Here is a 17,665-nt window from a genome sequence, read left to right as displayed (position 1 = left end):
GGCGTCTGAGTTGACATGTGTGCCCGATGTGCAGGCTGGCAGAAATAAAGGAGGAGGTGCTCCATGTCACCCTCCACCACAGGGGACTGCCTAATGAGGGTGTCACTCCGTCTGTGTACAACATTTGTTAATTTCACGAGCAGATAAAACTGTACTCAGCAAGTTCACAAGGAGACCTCCTCACAAGCTATACTAATATGACAAAAGAAAAATGTACAGAATTTGCAATCATGCGAAACAGCTTCACAAATCGAAGCAAATGACTCAGCAAATTTATACACAAACGTGGTCATATTAAACAAACTCTTGCAGACCCAATTGCACTCAGCACATCCACGCAGAAAGCCAGTGGTCAGAAATGAAGGCAGTGAAGCTCAGCAAATTCACGCAGCCTCACACTTTCCAAAGAGACATTGAAAGGCATTTACAGTCAGCAATTTCAAAGCAGGTTCAATTCTACTCAGCCAGTGTAGGACATACTGCAGGTTCACAAAGAAAACCTGGCAGCAATGGCTGTGGCACAAGTTAACTCACATATAGCCTCAATCATATTTAGAAATCTCTGCAGATGCTGAATGTGCCAAGCAGCAACAGTGGAGAGAAAGACACACAAAATGCTGAAGGAACTTAGCGGGTCAGTATCTATAAAACAGACACCATTTTGGCCGAGAGTCTTCATCAGGATTGGAAAGGAAGGGGGCAGAAGCCAGAGTAAGAATGTGGGGGGAGGGGAATGAGTATAAGCTGGCGACTGATAGAAAGAAACCGGGTGATGTTCAAGGTGGGTGGTGGATGGGGAGGGATGAAGCGAGAGGCTGGGAGGTGATAGGTGGAAGACATGAAAAGCTGTAAAGGGAGGAATCTCAATAGGAGAGGACAGTGGAACATGGGAGAAAAGGAGAGAGGAGGGGCCCCAGAGGGAGGCATTGGGCAGTTGAGGAGAAGAGAAGGAGTAAGAGTGGGGCCAGAATGGGGAATGGGAAAAGAGAGCAGGGCAAGGGTGGAGAGATGACTAGATATTAGAGAAAGCAGTGTTCATGCCATCAGTTTGGAGGCTACCCAGATGGAATATCAGGAGTCACATGAAATTGGAGAGAATTTGGTTACCTGTGGGCATCATCAATATTGTGTTCTAATCAAAGGCCCACACCTGAATATTAACCCAACCCTTCTGCTGAAGGAGTGTCAGCACTGGGTTACCCACTCCACTGACACACTCGTTTAACATTACAAGAGCCTGTAGATGCTGGAATCTGGAGCAACAACACAAAGTGCTGGAGGAGCGCAGCAGGTCAGGCAGCATCTATGACAGAAGTGGACAGTCAATGTTTTGAGATACTGTATTTTACATTACAATGAAGACAAAGAGAAGCAGGAAGAGAGCAAAAAAACAAGCTGTTGGAGGAACTCAGCAGGTTAGGCAGGATCTGTGGAGAGAAATGGACAGGCACAGGAAAGGTCTCAACTTGAAATGTCAACTCTCTATGAATGAATACGATAGCAGACATAGTGGGTCAAATGGCCTAATTCTGCTCCTATATCTTATGCACTTATACTGCCTGTCTCACTGAGTTTTTCTAGCAGCTTATGCTTTGCTCCAGATTCCAGCACCTGCACTCTCTTCTGTCTCCAGAATGAAAAAAAGCTTCACATCATGCCTTTCACTGCTCTGAAGGCTCTGATCTGGTTTGACAACCAAACATATTTTGAACTCTAGTTCCCGCTCTAATACAAAAAACAAGGTAGCCAACATTCCCATAGCAATGCCCCCACAAATAACAATGAGATGGTGACCAAATGGGTCGAGTTTCTTCAGATTTGTTGACTGAGGCAAAATATTGGGCAGGAAATTGAAACCGGACTTGTCAAAGGACGGCAGTCGAAAGATTCCAGTCACTTTGCACTGGATGATATAGGACGAAATTTCTTCCTCACCTTCTCTGTTCTGTCTATCGAAAATTATTTCTGACTTTGGTCCAGACTTCTTACATCTGCAAGTTTTGATTTCTGTAGGTTTACAAGCAAGTTTGCAAAAAGATGCAATTACACTCGGTGGATTCACACCCAGACAGAATATCAGGCAAAACAAGTTCACATGGAGAGGGAATCAAAACTCAGCTAGTTCTCAAAGGAAATCACACTCTGCAAGACTACACACAAATATAACCAGCAAGTTCGCACAAACAGGCAGTCATTTTCAGCAAGCTCAAACACAGTCATCGTTGCTGGGTGCAGAGGCAGTCACACTCAGCAGGTTCACATGGAGCAGTAGTGGCATTTAGGAGCGTCACCAAGAAGCAATCACGGGAATATCAGATGGAAAGGCAATCACACTCATCAAGTTCACACACAGATCCCACTGCAGCATCTCTCCCAGAAGCAATCGCATTCAGCCACTCAATGGTTTTCATACGAGATGCGATGATGTAAAAATGATTAAAATTGGTGACTTCTCACACTGACACAGTGAGTCCATATAAAGGCTCAAGAGATTTACAGGGAGGGGCAATTATACCGAGGATACATAGATGTTGAGGAAATCACAATCAGCAAGGTCATGGACAGAGACCATCAACTGCAACACTTTAGTAGATTTTCACAAGAGAGTTTTTTTAAATATCAACATTGGCAAGTTCATACCCAGCTGAAATCAAACCAGGCATGTTCAGACAGAAAGGCTAACACACTGCTATTCCATATAGGGTAGCGAACACGCACAGCAAATCCTTTTGGAATGAAATGTGCCAAAATGTTTCATTTTTGTTGAGAATTTAGTTTTCTGCTGGCTTCATTAGTTATTTCATGATGCCCAAGGGGCTAGATCATCAAGTGTATTTATATAGTTCCTTTTATGTAACAAAATGTACCAACCAAACGAGGTTAACTAACACTTTGATTTTATTATTCTCAATTTTTTGAAATCCCTCCATGTTCATCATTAGTTTCAAAAAAAGGTGCCACCCTACTGAAGAAACTATTGAAACTGATAACCAATGCTTGGCCAGAAAGAAAATGTATTAAGGACTGCTCTAGAAAACAGGAGGTGGGAGGCCATTTGAGAAAGGTACTATGTTTCAGAGCTCAGAGCCTGTCTGCTGAAGACACAGCTGCCAGTAGTGAACAAATTGATTTTGGGATTGGTCAAGAGGTCAGAATTGCCAAAGCTTGAAACCCTTGGAGGATTGATGGTCTGGAAGATTACTCGGTTTGGCATGGACATGGCCCTGGAGGGAGTTCAAGAGTTTGAGAATTTTAAGATCAATGTGTTACTTACTGTGATCCAGTGTAGATCACTAAATATGATGGCACAGTTTTGTAGTGGTTAGCACAGCGCTTTACAGTACCAGCGAGCTGAGTTCAAATCCCACAGCTGCTTGTAAGGTGTTTGTAAGTTCTCCCCATGACAATGTGGGTTTCCTCTGATTTATGTAGTTTCCTCCCACAGTCCAAAGACGTACCAGTTGATAGGTTAATTCATCATTGTAAATTATCCTGTGATTTGGCTGGGGTTAAATTGGGGAGTTGCTGGGCAGCATGGCTTGAAAGGCCTGTTCTGCACCGTATCTCAATAAATAAACAGGTGCTGAAAGAATGGACAATGGTTCTGACTAGGACATGAGGAGCTGAGTGTTAAATGGGTTCAGGCTGATGTCGACTGGCGAATGTGCAGTGGACCAGGAGGATGTTGAAATAGTCATGGGAATGGATGGGGTGAGGCAGGGGTAGGGTAAATTGAAGTCAGGCTGGTGGGAATTTATAGATGGTTGCAAGATCATCGGTAGCAAATCTGCACCAGGACTGTGAATCATTTGGTCCAGCTTTACATACTTTTCAGAGAAACACACAAAGCTACTTACAGGGAACAAAGGCTGCATCAAACAGACCAGATCTTTCTGCCAAATACATCATCTCTCTCGAAATCTGGTTTGAAAGTAGAGGCCAATCTCACTGGTGCTCCACGCAGCAGTCTGAGTATGGAGGACACCTCAGTTCCAAGATGCCACCGACAACATATGACAGCTGCTAAAGCTGCAAGAAAATTGCAATAATTTTTCAAAGCCTCTGCCATTCAGAGACATTTAAAGCTTATAGGCTGGACTAAATGATCAACATGGGAAATTATTAATTTTAATAAACAAAATGCTATTTTACAAAACAAAATAATTAAAGGCATTACAGTAAAAGAATTTTAACCTGCATTTTCTTTGTCTCATAATCCTTTGTTTGATAATCCCCGTTGCAATCTATGTTTGACTGACTAAACTGGGGAAGGATCCAAGAGGTGATTCCCAGGGTAATACTTATGTGAAGGTTTGGGATTTCCTGCAGTTCAAACAGCTGAACATCGGGAGCTCTGTTTGGAATTGCCAGCATTAGCTGGGAAGAAGTCATATCACAATCTCACTCCACATACTGTGTCTTTTTCTCTGATGACAGGTAGTTGGAGCAGAGATCAAACAATTCCAGTCAAAAAACTGATATCCTGTGTGACTTTGTCATGTATATACTGGGTTTGACTGGAAGATCTTTTTGAATAGACAGTAATTCAAAGTGTCTTTGTATCCTGGCCATCATTTCCATGGTATAGTATGTGTCAACAGTAACATAGCCAACCAGCACTTTTGCCTCTGACTACAATGAGTCAAGCCTCATGTCAGAACCTTGTACATGTTATCCAGGCAGGTATATGAGACCAGTGCTCAGGACCACTGGATAGTTGCAAGTCTTATCTTTTTGTCATGAATTTAAAACAAAACCCTCTCTCCTCTCAATTACATGAATGTGATGCCACATTTCAAGAAAGAGCATGAGTTTTCTTGTGCTCAGAGCAATGCTTATCTCAAAAACATAACTTTGTTAGCAGGATCACATTGATGGCTACCTGGTGGTTCCTCCCAGATTCACCTGTTACCTGGAGGGAAAATGTCAAAGTGCTCCAGACTTCAACGCAATTGGCCTCTTGTTGCACACTTTGGCCTCAAAATTGAGGCAAGGAACACTCTCTAACGTTCTGAGACGGGAGTCTGGATACACTTTATATATAGTCCCTCGGTTTTATACGAGCTGTAGGTGATATATCTAGTGTATTTCAATCAAATGAAGCAGCAATGATATTGGCAGTTTGTGGGTTGGGAGATGGCAAAGCACAGAGCTACCAGATACGATTGCAACTGTTGGCTCATGTGGAGTTAGAGAAGGGACCGTGGAGACTGCAGAGCTTGAGCTGGTTTGTGCTTGATGGGGGCTACTGTCTGAGCACTGGCTATTAAACTCTTCACCTTGTGCTGAGATCATAAAAATACAAAATCTTACTTTAATTCTGTCAAATCAGGAATCTTCACAAGGAACCCGCTGAAAAATATTTTTAAAGCATTTGATTACCCGAAATGGTTTGAAGACACAGTATTAAAAGAATTAATTTCTTCCTTGCTGCATGAATGAACCAGCAGTTAGGCAGTTTATGCTCTCTGAAACATAGTTTCATTCATTCTTTTACCATTTTAACTACTCTGTCTGACAATTAAAATGCAGTTCTCTTCAATCTTTCTAATAAAAAAGAGGGCCCCAAATTATCAGATAGAACTTAAACTGAAATTACCTGCCATGGATATTCTTAATTTCTGGAGAATACTGGAGATATTAAGCAACACACATCAAAGTTACTGGTGATCGCAGCAGGCCAGGCAGCATCTCTAGGAAGAGGTACAGTCGACGTTTCAGGCCGAGACCCTTCGTCAGGACTAACTGAAGAAAGAGCTAGTAAGAGATTTAAAAGTGGGAGGGGGAGGTGGAGATCCAAAATGATAGGAGAAGACAGGAGGGGGAGGGATGGAGCCAAAAGCTGGACAGGTGAGGACCAGGGGAACCCTATTCCTAGTGGGGTGGCGGGAGGATGGAGTGAGAGCAGATGTGCGTGAAATTGGGGAGATACGTTCGAGAGCAGAGTTGATGGTGGAGGAAGGGAAGCCCCTTTCCTTAAAAAAAGAGGACATCTCCCTCGTCCTGGAATGAAAAGCCTCACTGGAGATTTTAATCTTGATATCAAGGCACGTAAAATGTCCTTTGGGATACAGGAACCCAGAGCAGCTATAATGGGATTACAAAATGTGACAGAATTAAGAAAGAAAGATTTATGAGGAGAGAAGAATATGCAACATGGCAGTCACTCTCCGCAGATTCACACCTTCAGCAATGACGTTTATTGACTCAGTGGAATTTACACATGAAGCTGTGTGTTTGAAGCTGACTAACATTGGCCTAATTCTGACACTAACTGAAGATGTGACAGATTCCTGGTTATTCTGAAGGACCAGCATGTTGGATTGCATATGGAATAGAAAGGCGTGACCATGCTCTACCTCCCAGCAGTTAATGTGAGCTCCGCATCAGGCAGCGGAGCCTCCTCCCTTCTGTTTCTTGGACCAACTGGAACCTAGACCAGAGTGGAGGAGTTTACAAGCTGGAGGAGTGCACAATGTGGTCTCCACCGAGAAAATATGAACATGGACAGAGAAACTATCATAAGTCTTTAATATCCTGATCATTTCTGTAAAGACGCCTTCCCATGTTGCAATGAAATCCTTGGTGTATTTATCACTGACCAGTGCCTTAGTCAACCAACTACTTTATATCCATTAATCTAGACAGTGAATAATGACTGGCCACTCATTCGTAGGGTACTATGTCAGAGAACAACTTTGGACATGGTGAGGACTGGAGGTTGTAGCCTCAGAATACAAGGATGTCCCTTTAGAACAGAGATGGGAAGGAATTTCTGAAGCCAAGGGGTAGTGAATCTGTTGAATTCACTGTAAAAGATTATGGTGGAGGCCAAATCTTCGGGCATATTTAAAGCAGAGGTTGATAGCCTCTTGATTAGTAAAGGCATCAAAGTTTGCGGGGTGGGGGGGGCAGGAGAATGGAGTCAAGAGGGATAATAAATTAGCCATGATGGAATGGAGGAGCAGACTTGATGGGGAAAATGGCTAATTCTGCTCCTATATCTTACAGCTTTATAGTCTTATATTCACATAGTTTCCACAACAAAAGGATCAGGGTAAGAAAGGGGATATCTACTAATTCCCTACTGTGGACTAGCCATGGTCAATTAATTCATTAATTGATTAGTGAGGCTCAGATCTACAATGGATAATATTATTTAACTACTTTAAATTTTGAAGAAAGAACTTTAAATTAGTTATCAGTAACAAAATTCTTCAAGCAATGATTAATGCTGAACTTGTTCCTATTTAATACTTCTGCGTTTAGCAAGGATGTGCATACGTCATGTTTGGATGAAGCCTGTCTTATTCAGATTATATTCCCTGACCTGTCATTCATATAGCTTAACGGTTAGCATTCTGTTACACATTGTCAGCAGCCTGCATTATAACATCAGCTAAATGATCAGATCAAATGCACATCCTGCCCTGTTCCATAAACGTACAAACTTGCTCAGCAGCTAGCTAACTATTTCAGTGGGGAGAGGTACAGGCTATTATCTTTGTGTAGGTCCCAGTATTTGGTCTGCATGATTAAAGAATATTTTTCAAATGGCCCTAAAATTCTTGCCCTTAAATTCACTTGGTCTATTTCTGATATCTCTTTCCCCTTCCTTGATCTCTCTGTCTCCATTTCTGGAGACGGAGTGTCTGCTGATATCTTTTATAAACCTACTGACTCTCACAGCAATCTTGACTATACCTCTTTCCCCCGCCCCCCCCCACCCCCCACCATCACTTATAAAAATGTCATTCTCTTTTCTCAGTTAGTCCATTTCTGACGCATTTGTTCTCAGCATGAGGCTTTCCTTTCCGGAACTTCTGCCATGTTCTCTTTCTTCAAGAAACAGTATTTCCCTTCCTCTAATGTTTCTCACCCTCTGCATGCCACCTTGGCTGAACAGAGGAGCACTTATAGTAATAGACTAAGACAACTGCGCTTCTCCAAAGAGTGCTACATGAGGTCATTCTTAACCTCAGCCATTAGGCTCTATAATGAGTGAATATATAGCTGGGGAAGTGATGACCCCCTCCTGTTAGACTGTTTGTGGTAACTTATTTTTTATTCTTTCTACTTCTCTTCTAATATCTATACCAGTGCACTTGTAATGCGACTGTGACACTGTAATATTTTTTGGAATCAATAAAATATCTATTTAGCATTGATGCTGCCCTCACTCACATCCTTCTCCATTTCCCGGACATCCTCAACCCATCTTCCCGCCACTATAATTGCAGTAGATCTCCTCTTGTCCTAACCTACCGCCCCACGAGCCTCCATATCCAGCATATCATTCTCTGCAACTTCCACCATCTTCAGTCCTACCCTGCAACACCTCCTTACCTCCCCTCACTCTCTGCTTTCCGCAGGGACTGGTCTTTCCATGGTGCCCCAATCCATTTGTCATTCCCCACTGATCTCCCTCCTGGCACTTATCCCCTCAAGCAGCACAAACACTACACCTGCCCATTCATCTTCTCCCTCATCACCATTCAAGGCCCCAAACAGTCCTTCCAGGTGAGGCAACACTTCACCTGCAAGTCTCTGGTGTTTCCCGTGTTGCCTCCTCTACATCGGTGAGGCCTGACGTAGATTGGTGGGCCTCTTTATTGAGCACCTTCGCTCTGTCTGCAACCGGGGGGGGGGGGGGGGAGGGATTATTTCCCAGAGGCCTACAATTTTAATTCCATTCCCTATTCCCATTCTGACATTCCACTCCATGATCTCCATGATGAAGCCACTCTCGGGTTGGAGGAGCAACATCTCATTTTCCATTTGGGTAACCTCCAACCTGATGGCCTTAACAGTGATTTCTCCAACTTCTAAGTGATTTCTCCCCATCCCTTCTCTGTTTTTGTGCTCTGCATTCTGGCTCTCCGCCTACCCCTTCTATTCTCCTCACCTGTCTATCACCTCCCTCTGATGCTCTGCCTCCTTCCCTTTCTCCCATGGTCCACTCTCTTCTCCTATCAGATTATTTCTTCTTCAGCCCTTTATCTTTTCCTCCTGTCACCTCTCAGCTTCTCACTTCCTCCCCCCTCACCTGGCTTCACCTATCACCTTCAGCTTGTATCCCCACCCTATCCCCAACTCAACCTTCTTATTCTGGCTTCATCCCCCTTCCTTTTCAGGACTGATTCAGGACCTTGGCCCAAAACATTGACTGTTTAGCCCCCTTCATAGGTGCTGCTTGACCTGCTGAGTTCCTCCAATACTCTGGAATTCCAGTATCTGGAGAATCTCTTGTGTTTTTCTTTAAATGGGTTTTTCCAAAGGTGATCAAGGCAACTTTGGAGTAAATATATACCATCACCAATCTGAAACATACAAGGTCAGTGGGAGAACACGATGATTAGCAGAGGTTTGCAAGCTGATTAACGCTTTTTAAGGTCACAGTATGAATGTTCCTTCTATGGACATAACCATGCAAATCAATAATGCAGTCAGCCTTCATCTGTCATCATATGCTCTATTCCTTAATTTTGTGGATATTTGCACGTTTCCTGCTCTTTCCATTTTATCTTTCTGGAATTTAATCTCTTCACCATAGGCATCTATTTCACTCTTTAAAATTTTCCTTATAACTTTCCTTTTCAACTAAGCATTTTGTCACACCTCTTCCTGTCCCCTTATGTGGCTTAGCATCAATTTTCTTATGCTTCTGTGAAGCACTCTGAGACTCTGAATATTGAATGTGCTGTGGAAACGGCTGATATTGCTTTAGCCTTTGATATACCATTAAAATACCATTGGTCACCCACATCACTGAACACATGTCCAGTTGGATGACAAAGCAAAATTCAGATAAATAGCTGTGGGATGACTGTGGGACAAACCTCACTCTCAGAGGCAAGAGCACTCCCACTTAACAAGATCAAAACCACTGTAAAGTTAGCATGCCAGTTCAAGACCAATTACCAATAAAGTGTTGAATCTTCGGGCAAAGATAACAAATCTTTCTTGAAAACAACTCTCAAGTTATCCTAAAATGAGTATCTAAATACAATAATGCAGCATCTACCGATGATGTAAACAAACAGTACACTGTAAAACGTTGTATAAAGCTGTCTAAGACAAAGATTACTAAATCCATAGAAAACAGGAGAACTGATATACACATGAATGACTGAGGCAAGGATAGGCGAGATAACTTCTTGGATGCTGAACAGAGCTGCATTACAGTTCATAGAGGAACTACTGGTTTACTGAGACCAGTTGTACCCTACAGTTCTTCTTGGGAAGCTCTCTACATGGTAATTTGCTGTTGATTAACTGCATAGTAATTTAGCTAGAAAATATGTTAAACATTTTATTGAAAACCAAGGTCAGCATGACACATAATGAGAAAAGTTGTTCATTCTAAAATTACACATTTCCTCCTTAAATGGAACATAGCATTCACTAATTGAGGAACGTTTGAAAGGGGAAAAAAATTGCTTGGTGAGAAAGGTAACCAGAAGATGTTCAAGCCTGGATGCTGGGTTGAAAAGGCATTATGCTTGGCTTAGGTAGCTTTCCTCATGGAGTTGTCAAATGCCATTAAATCCTCCTGTAGTGCTCATTCATGCAGAAGGAAATAATATTATTTGGCATTTTATCAAAGTGAAGATTCAGAAATTGAAACCCAAGTCACGAGAGTTTGGTTCCCATTTTAACAGTGCAGGTATCCCTGGTAAACTTGGTCCTGTTCTCACCTAAGAACTATTCAGCACTGAACACAAATCACTGAAAATTAGCTTCATTTGTCACATGTATATTAAAACCTGCAGTGAAATGTGTTGTTGTGTCAATGACCAACACAGTCTGAGGATGTGCTGGGGGCAATGTGCAAATGCTGCTATGCTTCTGGCACCAACATAGAATGCCCACAGTTTGCAAGTGTCTTGAATGTGGGAGGAAACCAGAGCATCTGTAGGAAACTCACGTGGTCATGGGATGAATGTGTAAACTCCTTGCAGACTGTGGCAGGAATCGAACCCCAAAATCTGGAGCTGTAAAACATTAGTAGTTAATGTAACTGATACACCATTGTTACACTAACTGCGACACCACCATGCTGTAGCAAGCCCTGGATGACATTGATAGATTGTGGAAGTCATGAAGCCATTGGCCAGTGTCCTTTCACACAGACCACCAAAATTCCTCTTGAGGTCAGCTGGGTCTTCCTTTTTTCACCCACAGACTTGGTTGAGACAAGGCATTTTCTGTTCTGCCCATTACCTAGTTAGCAGAATATTGTCAAGAACATTACGTGACATAATATTTTATCAACGCAACACACATACAAAATGCTGGAGGAACTCCTTTCTGGGTAATCTACTCCCTAGCTTTTTTCTCCAGAAGGGTTTCTGCTCGAAACGTTGACCATACTCTTTTCCTAGATGCTGCCTGGCCTACTGAGTTCCTCCAGCTTTTTGTGTGTGTTGCTTGGATTTCCAGCATCTGCAGATTTTCTCTTGTTGATAATATTTTATCCCCTACTCTCTATGGGAAAACTTATTACTGATATAAAATAACATTGCAACCTACATTATGATCTGAACATGAACTGTGATAAAATACTGCATATCACTGTGTCACAAAGGGCCTGTGATACCTTAACACATACAGTGGCATGCAAAAGTTTGGGCACCCCTGGTCAAAATTTCTGTTACTGTGAATAGCTAAGTGAGTAAAAGATGACCTGATTTCCAAAAGGCATAAAGTTAAAGATGACACATTTCTTTAATATTTTAAGCAAGATTACTTTTTTATTTCCATCTTTTGTGGGCATCATTTATTTTAATTTTCAGAGTGCCAGGCAGCTGCTTAGAGGAGCCCATGGCTGCTGATTGCTGGGACAAGGTTTGAGGAGTCGGAGTATTTATAAAGCTCTGAAATTTGCATCACCTGGCCTTTCCTAACAATGACTGTGAACAAGCCATAGCCCTAACAAGCTAATTAAGGTCTGAGACCTTGGTAAAAGTTATCTGAGAGCTCAAATCTCTTGGGGTGCCCAAACTTTTGCATGGTGCTCCTTTCCTTTTTTTCACTCTAAAATTGTACAAAACAAAAATAATACACTAATCTTGCTTAAAATGTTGAAAAGAATGTTTCATCTTTAACTTTATGACTTTTGGAGATCAGTTCATCTTCTACTCACTTAACTATTCACAGTAACAGAAACCTTGACCAGGGGTGCCCAAACTTTTGTATGCTACTGTATAGTGGAATAGAGTGATATATATGTAGTATCTACAGTGGATTCCAGTTAATTGGGGCATTGGTTAATTGGGGCAGCCATTTATTTGGGACTAATCTTTACTTGGCAACTTAATTTTGAGCAAAGAGGAAATCCTAAACAGATGGACAGAATATATAAAAGAACTTTTTGAAGACCAAAGAGGAGAAAAACCGAACATAAAGAAGAATTTTGAAGGATCTAGCATTCTAAATTCAGAAATTCGAGCAGCCATAAATAAAACAAAACATAACAGAGCAACTGGTTCAGACAACATCGCTGTTGAAATGATACTGGCCTTAGAAGATTTTGGAATAGAGAAAATAACAGAAATAGCAAATGAAATCTATAATCATGGGGAGATACCTGATGATTTAAGTAAATCAGTGTTCACCACACTTCCAAAAAAGAGGGAGTAACAGAATGTGAGTTACATCGTACAATAAGCCTGATGAGCCACATGGCAAAAATTATTCTCAGAGTAGTCATAATGAGAGCAAAATGCTGTGTAAAACCAGAAATCAGCAAAGAGCAATGCGGCTTTGTGGAAAACACTGGAACCAGAAATGCAATTTTCATGCTATGGATGATCTGTGAACGAGCCATCCGGGTACAAAAAGACATCTACCTATGTTTCATCAACTATACAAAAGCTTTTGACACAGTCAGACAGTAAGATCTTCTGGAAATGCTTCAAGATCTTGACATAGGTGGGAAAGATAAATGTTTCTTAAGAAGCTTATACTGGGACCAGACAGCATCCATCAGAATAGAAGGAGAAGTGAGTGAGTATGTGAATATCATGAGAGGAGTCAGGCAAGGTTGTGTCTTTTCACCAGACTTATTCAACCTGTAGAGTGAAAATATATTGAGAAGCATCAAAGACATCAAAGGATTCACAATTGGAGGCCGTAATATAAATAACATCAGATATGCGGATGACATCGTACTAATAGCTGACTCAGAAACAAAACTTCAAGAACTACTCACTATAGTGGCAGCAGAAAGTAATCGCAGAGGCCTCTCAATCAACACCAAGAAGACAGAAAGCATGGTCATCTCCAGAAAGACACATCCCACAATATGTGATCAAGATCGGAAATATAATCATCAAACAAGTCAACAAACTCTGATATCTTGGCAGCCTAATAACAAGCGATGGCAGGTGCGACACAGATATCAAATACAGAATAGCAATGGTGAAAGAAGCTTTCCAAAAAATGAACAGCACATTAACAAACAGAAAGATGCGCATGTACACTAAAAACAGAATACTGCAGTGCGACACTTATTCTACCCTGACTTATGGAAGTGAATGCTGGACCATTTCCCCAGCAATGGAAAAGAAGCAGCGGAATTATGGTTCTACAGGAGAATGTTAAAAATATCATGGACCACACACACATCAAATGAAGAAGTTCTCAGAAGAGCCCAAGCAGTTAGATCACTCCTACCAACAATAAGAGAAAGACAACTCAGATTCCTAGGACACATCATGCGGACAGATGAAGTAGAAAAACTTGTGCTTTCCGGAAAGATCAAGGGGAGCAAACCTAGAGGAAGACCTCGGCTTATGTACATCGAAAGCCTAGCCAGGTGGCTACACATCGAGGAAATGAAAGTCATCCAAAGAATGAGGGATAGATCTATATGAAAAACCATGGTCACCAACGTCCCCATCGGATATGATACCTAGACAGACAGAATCTTAAAGAACAAAAAAAAAATTGAGAAAATACTCGGGATTCCACATTTATTTGGGACACTATGCTGCTTAATTGGGACAGGAGAGTGTTGCCAAACAGCTTCTAACAAGCATCAGTTACATGCACTTGCATGGCTGTTAGACGCAAGACTTCAAGCAGTTTTTAAATAACATCAGTTGCATGTGTCTGTGTTAAAAAAACAACAATTTTTGTCACGATCGTTGGTGAGAAATAAGCAGTAAGACAGTTCAGAACCGTCTTGCTCACTGCAGTTTCAAGCATTCGGGCTTGGAGATGCCAGAAAAAGCCAGGGGTGAAAATGAAGTGATTTCACTACTTCAACAAGTTAGAAGCTACAAAGAAATTGAAGGTGTTGACAATCATCTTGAATGTTACAATGAAAATGAAGATTTGGAGGATGCAATCTTTGGAAGCATTGTATGAATACAGTCCATTAAATGCACTAGATGTCTGCACTGGTTTCATTCATTGCTGTCAAAAGAATACGATGTGGATGAATTCCTGCATCAATAAGTATTAGGAACACAGTTTTATATGATAGGAGTAGCATTGGTAGTGTTTTAATTTGTTTTATATTTCATTTAAATACATAATCTGTTTGTGTGTGTGTGTGTGTGTGTGTGTGTGTGTGTGTGTGTGTGTAAAGTAAAAGCATAAACAAACAAGCCTAAGAAGAATAATGTGAGCTGCCTTAATGACTATTGCCTGGTAGCATTCGCATTCGCATCTATGCTGATGAAATGCTTTGAGAGGTTGGTCATGACTATACTGAACTCCTGCTTCATTAAGGACCTGGACCCATTGCAATTTGCCTGTCGACACGATAGGTCAATGGCAGATGCGATCTCAATGGCTCTTCACATGGTTTTAGACCACCTGGACAACACAAACACATATGTCAGGATACAGTTCATCGACTATTTTTTTGTGTGTCCCATACTCTGCTAGAGCCTCAGCGACCACTCTTTCAAGTGGTTGTCTTGGAGGTAAGATTCGTGAGTCTTCCCCCACGTCCTTCTCACAGCGCAGTTTTTTTTACGAGGCCGAGTTGCAAGCTCGACACTTAACCTGGCATGGATGGAAAGCGTGCCTGGGAGCAGCCCAACTGGATTCGAACTCTGGAACCTTCGCTCCGGAGTCCAGCGCTGATGTCTCTGTGCCACCAGAAGGCCTTCATCGACTATAGCTCGGCATTTAATACAATCATTCCTACAATCCTGATTGAGGAGTTGCAGAACCTGGGCCTCTGTACCTCCCTCTGCAATTGGATCCTCGACTTCCTAACAGGGAGACCACAATCTGTGCAGTTTGATAACATCTCCTTTTCACTGACGATCAACACTGGTGCACCTCAGGGGTGTGTGCTTAGCCCACTGCTCTACTCTCTCTATACCCATGACTGTGTGGCTAGGCATAGCTCAATTACCATCTATAAATTTGCTGATGATACAACCATTATTAGTAGAATCTCAATTGGTGATGAGAAGGCGTACAGGAGCGAGATATGCCAACTAGTGGAGTGGTGTCGCAGCAACAACCTGGCACTCAATGTCAGTAAGACGAAAGAGCTGATTGTGGACTTCAGGAAGCGTAAGACAAAAGAACACATACCATTCCTCATGGAGGGATCAGAAGTGGAGAGAGTGAGCAGTCTCAAGTTCCTGGATGTCAAGCTCTCTGAGGATCTAACCTGGTCCCAACATATCAACGCAGTTATAAAGAAAGCAAGACAGTGACTATACTTCATTGGAGTTTGAAGTGATTTGGTATGTCTACAAGTACACTCGTCAACTTCTATAGATGTACCGTGGAGAGCATTCTGACAGGCTGTATCACTGTCTGGTAGGGTGTGGGGCAGCTGCACAGGACTGAAAGAAGCTGCAGAGGGTTATAAAGTTAGTCGGCTCCATCTTGGGTACCAGCCTACAAAGTACCCACGACATCTTCAAGGAGTGGTGTCTCAGAAAGGCAGTGTCCATTATTAAGGACCTCCAGCACCCAGGACATGCCCTTTTTTCACTGTTACCATCAGGCAGGAGGTACAGAAGCCTGAAGGCACACACTCAGCGATTCAGGAACAACTTCTTCCCCTCTGCCATCCGATTCCTAAATGGACATTGATCCCTTGAACACTGCCTCACCTTTTTAATATTTATTATTTCTGGTTTTTGCACGATTTTTAATCTATTCAATATACGTATACGGTAATTGATTTACTTATTTATTATTATTATTTTTTCTTCTACAGTATATTATGTATTGCGTTGAACCGCTGCTGCTATGTTAACAAATTTCACACCACATGCCAGGGATAGTAAACCTGATTCTGATTTTGATGTTGTAGAAATGGTGACAATAGGTGGCTGATAGCTACCATGGACTTGGTGGGCTGAATGGCCTGTTTTTGTGCTGTGTGTGCCTGCTATTCTAGTCCTGGGAAGACATGGCTGAAAGATAAAACAGGATTGAATAGAATGCAGGGAAGATATCACTGGTTTGTCTAACAACAGCTCCGTTTCCCATTTAGCTTTCTGTCTCTTTCAGTTTCATATTTTTGATTAATTGATCTATTTATTTGTCACCAGTTCTGCCTAAGTGCTTATGCAGGCAAATTCTTTAAAGCATGTTAATTCATGAACTAACTTTATCTTTAATAATATATCAAAAGACAGAAAATTAAATGAATTAATGGTTTGGGAAATACATTTTAAAGCTTCATTTTTTATAAAACTTTGGCTAGAAGAGATTTTGTAGAGATACTAGATGCTTGCCTGTCATTAGATTTCTCATCCTGGGTAGAAAAAAAATGCATCAACTTGCAATTCTAATTTTGAATCTTTGCTGTCACATTTAGTAGTTTGTCCAAGAACACAACTATGGTTGGCACTTTGAAGCTTTGTTGTATTTGCTTTTAAGAATATGAGAACAAGATTGCCAAGAAACTGCAATACAAATGGCATTAGTATCCTCTAGCTTTCAAGTCTCCGTGTCATTTCATCAGGATAACCCTAGCCACATTGTAAATAATCAATGTAAAGTATGGGAGTGCATGGTTCTAATTTTAGACATATTGGCATTAGATTATTGCTGGAGCACAAAGTATCTGCTAATCAAGAACTCTCCACATTCCTGCCAATTTCTCTGAAAGAAGTTTCACTCATAAGCAGCACATTTAGAAGAGATGGACAAGCCTGCTAAATAATACAAGGATGTCAATTGTTTCATAGTAAACTTCTCAAGTAAAGCATGTTTACAAAAAATATTGCAGGAAATCATCTCTTCCTTTAAGTTGCTCCCTGTTGTTTATTGGATTTGACTGTGAAAATATAACTACACTTAATTAAGAGGAGGGCTGATTTAAAAAAAACTCCCCACACATGTTCACAATATGAAGAAAGTTTATTAAATGTCATCTTTCTTTCCCAGCCAGCCACTCTGTATTGTATTTTAAACTGAAACCATTCCATTCTATTCTTCTGTCCTGAAGAATGGTCTTAGCCTGAAATGTCAAATGTTTATTCATTTCCATAGATGCTGCCTGACCTGTTGCGTTCCACCAGCATTTTTTGTGTGTTGCATTCTACTCCATCAGATTTAGAAGTGAAATTAGGCCATGTGGCCCATTTGAGGCTGTTTCTTACGGTTTTTAAAATCATATCCAAACTATTTTCTTTCCTAGTAATCTACTGAAATTAATATAAATAGTATATATGAA

This window comes from Mobula hypostoma, chromosome 23, assembly GCF_963921235.1.
Source record: "Mobula hypostoma chromosome 23, sMobHyp1.1, whole genome shotgun sequence".
Lineage (NCBI taxonomy): Eukaryota > Metazoa > Chordata > Chondrichthyes > Myliobatiformes > Myliobatidae > Mobula > Mobula hypostoma.
The sequence above is the reverse complement of the archived record's forward strand: the minus strand, read 5'-3'. Positions refer to the sequence as shown.